Source organism: Schistocerca nitens, chromosome 3, assembly GCF_023898315.1.
Source record: "Schistocerca nitens isolate TAMUIC-IGC-003100 chromosome 3, iqSchNite1.1, whole genome shotgun sequence".
NCBI lineage: Eukaryota > Metazoa > Arthropoda > Insecta > Orthoptera > Acrididae > Schistocerca > Schistocerca nitens.
The window spans coordinates 634,331,193-634,342,591 of NC_064616.1; the positions used below are offsets into that span (position 1 = coordinate 634,331,193).

Consider the following 11,399-nt stretch of genomic DNA (forward strand, 5'->3'; position numbering starts at 1 on the left):
CAATCCGCTCCTACACATGAACAACTAAAATGAGTCGGCACAACTCGCGAAATCGAGCCATTGCCGGCCGGGGTGGCCGAGCGCTTCTAGGCGCTACATTCTGGAACCGCGCGACCGCTACGGTCGCAGGTTCGAATCCTGCCTCAGGCATGGATGTGTGTGATGTCCTTAGGTTAGCTAGGTTTAAGTAGTTCTAAGTTCTAGGGGACTGATGACCTAAGATGTTAAGTCCCATAGTGCTCAGAGCCATTTGAACCATTTTTGAAATCGAGCCATTAAACATGCCGCGAACGTAAGTATTAAGCTACCTCCGGGTCAATCTGTCATCACAACCTTTATTTGCATGCACTTTCGTTGGCTTCGCCTACTCACAACCGCATTATGACCTTTCAACCTAAACTAGATCTCGGGCTGTGCTACAGATCAGTCTGTCAACATAACCAGATTGACCGACTTCAGCCAAACATCGAATGTACCGTACCGTGTTAGCGACTCATCCCCTAAACTCGGATGATGGGGCAGCCCCTCGCCATCGGTGGGCTCCGAATAGTCACAGATAAGTAAAGGCAAGAATACTGTTTGGGTAAATTGTACCTTTCTGTAGATTTATTCAAATAATTTCAATTAACTTGCAAGTACAAAATCTTCAGATTAAAACAGTCCAAGCCCGCATCTCGTGGTCGTGCGGTAGCGTTCTCGCTTCCCACGCCCGGGTTCCCGGGTTCGATTTCCGGCGGGGTCAGGGATTTTCTCTGCCTCGTGATGGCTGGCTGTTGTGTGATGTCCTTAGGTTAGTTAGGTTTAAGTAATTCTAAGTTCTAGGGTACTAATGACCATAGATGTTAAGTCCCATAGTGCTCAGAGCCATTTGAACAATTTTTGAAAAACTGTCCAACATGGCAATTTCCGCCAAAAACAACCACGTCATTATCCTGCCAAGGACCTACACCAACTTCAACAGAACAGAACAGAACAGAAACTGCCATTAGCATGCTTCAAAACATGTTAGCCCAAGAAGGCTAGACATACAAAAACTCGCAGCACTGTAATCTTACAGAGTATCGATTTTTTTCATCCAGAAAAATTTATATGTGATTAATTATATGTTTCACAAATGTTTTCAATATTATTGTCCAGAGTAAATTATAGAAACAACAATAATGACAATAATTTTAAATGTAATTACACTTTTGAATTAAATCGAAAATATGAAAATAATTATATTATCTGAATAATAGTTAAATTAATAATTTTTATACTGGATTCGTTGTTTCAACCCAAATTTTTATATTTGAATGTAAATAAAATAACGTTTTGTAATTTGTTTAGTCGAAAGCTAAAATTTATGTGAGTTCAGAAAAAATGTCTGTATCCAGGTACTCGAAGTACTTATATGTATCGAGTACTCTCATTGTTTGTGTGTATCGCGTATTCCGTCTCGTTGTGAAAATTGCGCCACTGAGCAGTTCCATAAAAATTTGTACTGAAAATTAAAGTATTTACTTAATGGCAGCTGAGGTGGTGATTACATATACCTTAAAAATCAACAAGTGTCGCAGTACAATGTGGGACATGCATAAAGCTCTGAGTGTTAATGTATAATAACTTGACTTTAAACACATCAACTGCGCTTACTTTTTTACAACACAAAAAATGTTATAACTATAAATGATTAGTATAGGTTACGTATTTAAAATTCTGATTTACAATCTCGATGTGGAAAATGCAGCTTAGTTGTGGATGGTTTTGGAGGGAAGGGATTTATTACACAGATCACCACATTTAAAATATGAGATAGTGGAATGATGATACTAGTACTAATTTCGGTATTATTAACAAGTAACTTCGAGTATTTCAAAATATGACTGCATGACAGCTGCAAGAGAAAGAGCAAATAGACAGACGTCTGTCTGGAGTCAGTCTCTCCACGTTACAAGGATACAGACACCGGTATACATTGTGCTAGCTGGACTGCTGGTAGCACCTTGGAACTCACGAGCGATTTTGTACAACGACACTCCGCAATGCTGGACGGTCCCTGTCCTTCAGTACATGTGGTCTACCTTTTCTCGATTTAGCAGTGGTTGTTCCTTTCCGTATCCACTTCATCTACATATACATCTGCATCTACATCTACGTGATTAATCTGCTGTTCACAATAAAGTGCCCGGCAGAGGGTTCAATGAACCACCTTCTAGCTGTCTCTCTACCGTGCCACTATTGAAATTTCATGAGAAGATCCCATTGCAACGAAAAACGCCGTTGTTTTAATGATTGCCACTCCAATTCACGTATCATGTCTGATGCACTATCTCCCCTACATCGCGATAATACAAAACGAGCTGCCCTTCTTTGATCTTTGCCGATGTCATTCGTCAGTCCCACCTGATACAGATCCCACACCGCACAGCAATACTCCAGAATAGGGCGGACAAGCGTGGTGTAAGCAGTCTCTTAAGTAGACCTGTTGCACCTTCTAAATGTTCTGCCAGTGAATCGCAGTCTTTGGTTTGCTCTACCCACAATATTATCTATGTGATCGTTCCAGCTGGCCGTTGTGGCCGAGCGGTTATAGGCGGAGCTTCAGTCTGGAACCGCGAGATCGCAGGTTCGAATCCTGCCTCGGGCATGGATGTGTGTGATGTCTTTAGGTTGGTTAGGTTTAAGTAGTTCTAAGTCTAGCGGACTAATGACCTCAGATGTTAAGTCTCATAGTGCTCAGAGCCATTTTTGTGATCGTTCCAATTTAGGTTATTTGTAACTGTAATCCCCAAGTTGAGTTTACAGCCTTCAGATTTGTGTGACTTACCGCGTAATCGAAATTTAGGGGATTTCTTTTAGTACTCATGTGAGTAACTTCACACTTTTCTTTATTAAAGGCTAATTGCCATTTTTCGCACCATACAGATATCTTATCTAAATCATTTGACAATTCGTTCTCGTCATCTGATGACTTTATAAGACGATAAATGAAAGCATCATCTGCAATCCATCTAAGAGGGCTACTCAGATTGTCTCCTACGTCGTTAATATACATCACATCAGCTACGTTACTAGCGGCAACTTGGCACTCATGTAGTTGCCGCTGCCAACCGACAGCTTGGTGAAGAGATGCCAGGGCTGGACTTCAGGAAAGTAGTATTAATTCGACATGGTACCACGGTACTATAGGCTTTAATTTTAATGTTAACTGTGCCTTACTCTGGCATGTTATAGTAATTTTATGCTTCTGAAGAAGGATAGATTAATTTAGCCGAATCTTGGTAAAGACCAGAAAATTTGTGCAACTGAGGCTGATTCTTCAAAATATTAGAAAGCCTGTAACACTTCCTTGGGAAACGCCGGATATTACTTCTGTTTTACTCGATGACTTTCCGTTTATCACTACGAACTTGCACCTTCCTGACAGGAAATCATGAATCTAGTCGCACAACTGAGGCGATATTCCATAGGTACGCAGTTTGGTTAGAAGACACTTGTGAGGGACGGTGTCAAAAGCCTTCACAATTACGTCACCATCAGTCGATTTTGCCGGCCTTATAAAGACTGAAATTGTGTTGATGGATTTGTTAATCTGGTGACATCCGATGAGTAGTCCACTTTCGAAGTAAATGAGCTATTTGACCGACCGATTCAGCTGTTACTTTTGCGTCTGTTGTTGGAAGGGGAGGGGGGGTTGGGGCTCGGTAAATATGGGCATTCCATCACGTTCATTTACAGTGTGTACAGAAAATGAAATATGCATAACTCTGAAGATCTGAGTTTTTTCCTGTAACGTCTACCAGTCATAGATCACTGAATGATAGTTATGAACGTAGTCAGAAGATTAGTTGCTTCGTGTAATGTTGATTGTACTGTTCAGAAATCTGATGGCGGAACTCGGTGAACATGTCTTTAAAAAACGCGCGGAAGAATATATTGGGACTCAGCATTGGGAACCTAAAGCGATATCCTCTGGTGCGTCCGTGGCGCCACTTGTAGAAATACGGTGAGCCCTGCAGCTTGCGTGACTCACGGTGGAGCCACCTGGCGGTTCGTCTGTGAGTTGCGTCTTCTGCCAGCAAGGGGAGGCGGTGGTGGTGTGGCTAGTGTTTAACGTCCCGTCGACAACGAGGTCATTAGAGACGGAGCGCAAACTCGGGTTAGGGAAGGAGTGGGAAGGAAATCGGCTGTGCCCTGTCAAAGGAACCATCCCGGCATTTGCCTGAAACGATTTAGGGAAATCACGGAAAACCTAAATCAGGATAGCCAGAGACGGGATTGAACCGTCGTCCTCCCGAATGCGAGTCCAGTGTGCTAACCACTGCGCCACCTCGCTCGGTCAAGGGGAGGCCACGACGTTGGGATCACGGATTACTTCAAACTTTGTACACATTTAGTAGGCCATTAAAAAAAACATAGTTTCCAAGTAGTAAGGTGCACTACTCTGGCAATTCCGAGAAAATTGCAAGAGAAGTTTAACACATCTATTATCTAACTGTTGTAGCTGTGCGAAGATTATGACTGTAAGAAATAATTGTAGTCAAATGGTTGTACTCGCTTCGGCAGTACATATGCTAAAATTGGAACGGTACAGAGATCCTCTCCAACCCCCTCCCGCTGCCGCGCCTGTATTCCCACGTCCCACCCGGTCTCCGTCTCTCCAGCCTCCTTACCCTCTCCCAAGGTGGCTTCCGCCAGCTCCCTCTCCCTGATGATGTCCTCCTCCCCTCCATCTACCCATCCTACCAACTTTGATCCTCCCCTCCTACATCCTGTGTCTTTCCCTTTGGGCACCCTCCCTCCCTTCTCTCTCCTTTTCCCCCCATCCCCCTTCCTCCACCCCTCTTCCCCCGGGCTTTCCCTCCCCCTTCCTCCCTCCCCCTATCTCCCCTGCCCATGGCATCTCTGCTCTACCCGCTCCTTCTCCCACCCCCCCTCCACCTCTCTTGGCAGGTCCCCGGACTCGTACACGCTTAGTGAACATTCGCGAGCCGGAGATCAACGCCTCGTGTTTCTGTGTGTGCCGTCGTTTGTGCTTAAGTGGTTCAGTGTTATTCGTTTTGTGCACCTCCGTTCGCGTGTGACAATTTTCGTCTATGTATGTGTCCAAGTGTCTGAACAAATTTTATCTTGGACTCTACGCCCGTGAACGGCTCCATGTATTTTAAAAAAGTGTTTGTCTCCGTTCATATGTCCACCATGTTTTTCTCTGATTGTCTTCATTTGTCTCTTTTGTGTTTCTCTATGGCCAAAGAGCGGCGTAGTATGCTGCTGCTGGCCTGCCTGTAAACAGGTTCAAAATAACAGTAAAGAAAAAGAAAAAACGGTACAGAGAAGATTAGGATAGCCCCTGTACAGGGATGACGGCCGGCGTGGTCGCTCAGCTTGTTCGGTCAGAGGGCTAGCTGCCCTCTGTAATAAAAAACTGAGTGAACGGATCGACGATGAACTTGAATGGATGTCATGCGATGGCCGCCACGAACAAACGCAACGAGCCATAACTATCAAAAAAGAAAAAAGGAGAGCGGTTAGAGTTCGCACACTTGGTAGGAGGGTTATGGAGGAGACGTCTGTTCTAATCCAGCTCCTACTTATATCATAATCTATATTTTTCTCATCACTGGTCACATTACTTACGGCCTTGCCGCAGTGGATACACCGGTTCCCGTGACATCGCCGAAGTTTAGCGCTGTCGGGCGTGGTCGGCACTTGGATGGGTGACCATCCAGGCCACCATGCGCTGCTGCCATTTTTCGGGGTGCACTCAGCCTCGTGATGCCAATTAAGGAGCTACTCGACCGAATAGTAGCGGCTTCGGTCAAGTATACCATCGCAACGACGGGGAGAGCGTTGTGCTGACCCATGCCCCTCCTATCCGCATCCTCCTCTGAGGATGACACGGCGGTCGGATCGTCCCGATGGGCCACTTGTGGCCTGTAGTCGGAGTGGTGGTCACATTGCTTAATTTATATGACATTTGAGAGTTAATATAATGAAGGAGAAAATCCCACGTGTATTCTCATGAAGCTGTAGTAAAACTCACATGTTATTTGACTATTTACTACTTTAATTAAATTTTCAGGGACGAGGGACGGGTTCGGAGAGCCCAAGACAGACCTCTATAAATAACGATGTGAATGACGTTATTCACAAAGAATGACGTTATTCATAAAGAAAGTCACAATGTGCCAGTTCACAAGAGTAATGTACAATTATTCGTCAGATGTTCTCTCGAAATCACACGTTGCAGAATGGTATTTGTCACACAGACATGGAAAACATTAATTGAAACGGCGTCTACTACATCGAACGAATGCAGTTTTTCCGCATTTACAGGGAATCTTAAGAGTTTTAGGTGAAAACACACCTCGTTGACATTTTGAAAAATTTCTCTTTCTTCCGGTAGTTTGGATGCAAACCAAGCGTAACTCAACATTTACGCAAATATAGGTGCTGACAACTGGTGATGTACGATGGAATTTAACTGAAAATAGTAGGTAGTCAAATAACGTGAAATGCACTAAAACTTGATGCAAATACTCGTGATTTTTTAAAATTATACTACCTCTAAAATGTCATACAAATTAGATAGCATAACCAGGAACGAAAATACATATTAATGATCACGTCTGGGCGGGAGGCGAACCGTGGCCTCATACACGTATGTTTTACGAAGCTCGAACGCTGATCACTTGATCCCCACGAACTCAAAGGGCCAGCACCTACGCACAGATATATAATCGACATAATAGACGTGTAAACCTTCTCTTGCGATTTTCTCGGAATTGACAGTGCACCTTAGTACTTGCACATTATGTTGTTTTAATGGCCTACTAGAGGCGTAGGTTTGAATTAAATCTGTGATCCCAACGTCGTGGCCTCCCCCTGTAAGATGTAGGTGGCGCACCTGTGCGGTCGACATACTACTGGCCATTAAAATTGCTTCACCAAGAAGAAATGCAGATGATAAACGGGTATTCATTGGACAAATATATTATACTAGAACTGACATCTGATTACATTTTCACGCAATTTGGGCGCATAGATCCTGAGAAATCAGTACCCAGAACAACCACCTCTGGCCGTAATAACGGCCTTGATACGCCTGGGCATTAAGTCAAACAGAGCTAAGATGGCGTGTACAGGTACAGTTGCCCCTGCAGCTTCAATATGATACCACAGTTCATCAAGAGTAGAGATTGGCGTATTGTGATGAGCCGTTGCTCGGCCACCATTGTCCAGACGTTTTCAATTGGTGAGTGGTCTGGAGAATGTGCTGGCCAGGGCAGCAGTCGAACATTTTCTGTATCCAGAGCGGCCCATACAGGACCTTCAACATGTGGTCGTGCATTATCCTGCTGAAATGTAGGGTTTCGCAGGGATCGAATGAAGGGTACGGCCATAGGTCGTCCACTGTTCAAAGTGCCGTCAATGCAAACAAGAGGTGACCGAGACGTGTAACCAATGGCACCCCATACCATCACGCGGAGTGATACGCCAGTATGGCGATGACGTTTACTCGCTTCCAATCTGCGTTCACCGCGATGTCGCCAAACACGGATGCGACCATCATGATGCTGTAAACAAATGACGTTTTGCCATTCGTGCACCCAGGTTCCTCGTTGAGTACACCATCACAGGCGCTCCTATTTGTGATGCAGCGTCAAGGGTAACCGCAGCCATGGTCTCCGAGCTGATAGTCCATGCTGCTGCAAACGTCGTCGAACTGTTCGTGCAGATGGTTGTTGTCTTGCAAACGTCCCCATCTGTTGACTCAGGAATCGAGACGTGGCTGCACGACCCGTTACAGCCATGCGGATAAGATGCCTGTCATCTCGACTGCTAGTGATACGAGGCCATTGGGATCCAGCACGGCGTTCCGTATTACCCTCCTGAACCCACCGATTCCATATTCTGCTAACAGTCATTGGATCTCGACCAACGCGAGCAGCAATATCGCGATACGATAAACCGCAATCGCGATAGGCTACAATCCGACCTTTATCAAAGTCGGAAACGTGACGGTACGCATTTCTCCTCCTTACACGAGGCATCACAACAACGTTTCACCAGGCAATGCCGGTCAACTGCTGTTTGTGTATGAGAAATCGGATGGAAACTTTCCTCATTCCAGCACGTTGTAGGTGTCGCCACCGGCGCCAACCTTGTGTGAATGCTCCAAAATCCTAAGCATTTGCATATCACAATATCTTCTTCCTGTTGGTTAAATTGCGCAACTGTAGCACGTCATCTTTGTGGTGTAGCTATTTTAATGGCCAGTAGTGTAGATACTATTGATACCACAGTTATTCAGTCGAACTGAACTCAGCCGAAGTTACTGTTTCTGTACTAACAACATAATACTCCCTGCCCCCTTTTATACTGGCGATCGTCCGCAGCTCGTGGTCGTGCGGTAGCGTTCTCGCTTCCCACGCCCGGGTTCCCGGGTTCGATTTCCGGCGGGGTCAGGGATTTTCTCTGCCTCGTGATGACTGGGTGTTGTGTGACGTCCTTAGGTTAGTTAGGTTTAAGTAGTTATATGTTCTAGGGGACTGATGACCATAGATGTTAAGTCCCATAGTGCTCAGAGCCATTTGAACCATTTTTTTTATACTGGCGATTGTTTTGAAGTCCATCTGCTTAGCTGGGTGGTAAGGTGCTCGCGTCCCATACAAGCGAGCCTGGGATCAATTCCCGGACGGGTTGGAGATTTTCTCCGCTCGGGGACTGGGTGTTGTGTTGTCTTCGTCATTATTTCATCCTCATCAGCGGCGCGCAAGTCGCCCAAAGTGGCGACTCTAATAAGACTTGCACTTGGCGGCCGAACTTCCCTGTATGGGGCCTCCCGGCCAACGATGCCATAGGCTCATTTCATTTCATCTGTTTTGAATAAATAAAATTAAGGTTACCAGCGACGCAATTAAAACATTATGTTTTATCTGATTCAGAATTTTCTATTAGCTGTAGTACATTAAAAATGCTATTTGTTTTCTGTTTCAGGAGAACCTGGGACTTCGGGTGAGTGCGTGCTACGCAGCTGCTATCTGCTTTACTCGTCGCCCTATAAAAGCAATGTTAGAGTATAAATTCCTGTCAACGAAGAGGTAACAGGACGGAGCGCAAACTGGGACTGGACAAACGAAGGAAAGTGTCCTTTTCAAAGGAACCATCCTCTTATTCCCCTTAATCAATTCAAGGAAATCATGGAAAACCTAATTCAGGTCCTCCTGACTGTATCTGGCACCTTAACCACTGAGCCACCTCGCTGCGGCTCGTCCTGTAAGAAGTACGCTGCAAATTCATATCATCATCAAAAATTTCACCTAGCAACCATCATTCATTTTACATCGGTCCTTTGGGATCTTGAGAAATGTTATTCTCCACCAACACTATAACTAAAGAGTGTAATCCTTCGGTCTTAAAAACGTTTTCTAAGGGTGATAGGAAAAATTGCGTAAAACTATAATAACCTCACAGCACAGAAAAATTTATAACGTTCGTCCTTCACCGTGACCTGGACAGCGAGATTCTTGATGTAACACACATCAGTGTCCTAAAACTATTCCACCCCATAGCAGATGGCCATAGGAAGGCATATTTTCTGGAGTGTTCGTTCGGTAACAGGCTGGGGAGAAACAGCGTTGACATCCTGAAGAAATTCTTTCTTCGTAGCGCAACTATTTAAAATTCACGGATCAATACGCAGGGCAGAGGTCCGGATTTGTCGTGATTGGTTTACTTCAGCGTTTCTGACGTGGTTTCTTTCTTGACCGAGATATCTGCGGCTACGGGTGAACAAATGCGAAATCCACCATTTCCGTCAATCGAAATTAATTAGCCGCTTTAGCAACTTCGTAACCAGCGTCACCGCACTTCTGTGGACACTCAACGTAAGTCTGTCTATCCTACACAAGTAGTTTCTCCGCCCACATGCCTACCTTTTTGACTCGTGAAGAAATGTAGGACATAAGTGTAATGCTTTGCTTCATGAACTAGAAAGACGGGGACAAAGCTTTAAAAGTTCACTAATAGAGAAAAATTACACACTTTCTGCTGAAGGGCAGCCTGCCAAGAAACCTTAAAATAAGATTTAACGATGTAACGATCGGAAGAAGTGTACTTATGAGATATTTAAGTGTGTTCCTAGGTGAACGTAATAACATTATATTTTCTATAGACAAAAGAAGTGGAATGATGATACATAAAATTATCAGTATCGCAAATAGAAAAATTCGACTTCCCTCAAGAGCTTACATCAATACACCGGGTGAAAACTATTTAAACCGACAAATTCTGGGAGGTTTGCACGGGACATAAAAACAAATATTTTCTCTAATATATTTTCTTGTGAGAATTTCTTAAACCTGTAGAAGGGAGTTTTCTCTGGAATAAAATTAATTAAATCAACTAACTCTGAGAGGTTGCTTGGGCCACTGAAAACACTTTTTCTAATGTGTTTTCCTTTGAAGCACCATTTTATACGTGTATCAAATCTTACAGTAGACGAAAAGTACCACAAACAGATTTAATTTGTATTGTCAAGAGATACAAGATCACACAATACAATTACTTCAGCTACAGTAGACGTTAAAAAATGCCTCCATTAACTTGTATGCAAACGTTACACCGGTGGGTTATCTTCTGTCCAACACGGTAACACAGTGCAGAGGTCTCCTTAATTTTTCCTGCTGCTGCTTCTACCCGGAACAGCAGATGATCTTATGATACAACAGGGGTTTTGTAAACAAGTTTACGCATCTCTCCCCACACCAAAGAAGTCCAGAATAGGCCATAGTACACAACCACCTCTGCCAATATACTTTCCTGGAAACTGTTGGTTCATGAATCGACGCACAGGACGACTGAAATATCTCGGCGCCCCACCATGCTAGAACTACATAAGCTTCCTTGTAGCGAGTGGCACGTCATCTAGCAATTCTGGCGATGCTCTGGCGAGGAAATTGTAATAATAACTGGAATTTAATGGCCTAGGTAAGAGATATGGCTCAATTAAACAGTCATCAACAACACCTGCCCACACATTACGTATAACCGCGCTTGACGAGCGCGTGTCAATGTGGCAGGTGGACTAAACTCACTCCAAACATGTGAACTGTGGATGTAGAAGCTTCGCTATGTAGTAAGCAACAACCACACCAGTGTCCTCACTCCGGGTGTGTCGCTCCAGTAGTAATCGAGTACTGCACTCGGTGAAGACGTAAAACTAAATGTGATTGGGAAACAGCTACTGCGGCTGAAGAGTGAAGTATGCCCTCTACCGGTGCAACAGGTATCGCTAAAACAACAAATCACTCATTACAACTGAAGAGTGAATAAGCCCTCTACCGGATTAATTAATGCTCACACTCCCAGAGGTGGTTGATCTAATAATTTCCACCGAGTATATTCGTGTTTGT

At 44.3% G+C, this 11,399-nt stretch overlaps 1 long non-coding RNA gene and 1 other non-coding gene across 2 annotated transcripts in view; one reads left to right on the plus strand and one right to left on the minus strand.

Annotated features, from left to right (window-relative positions):
• LOC126248585 (uncharacterized) overlaps window positions 1–9,006 on the plus strand; it is a 116,887-nt gene extending 107,881 nt beyond the window's left edge. The window contains exon 3 of the long non-coding RNA XR_007545511.1: window positions 8,983–9,006. This is a non-coding gene — a long non-coding RNA (uncharacterized LOC126248585). The remainder of the gene's footprint in view (window positions 1–8,982) is intronic.
• On the minus strand, window positions 4,246–4,318 carry Trnaa-cgc (transfer RNA alanine (anticodon CGC)). Its single transcript has one exon. It is a non-coding gene; the product is annotated as a tRNA-Ala (tRNA).
• Window positions 9,007–11,399: the final 2,393 nt, after the last annotated feature.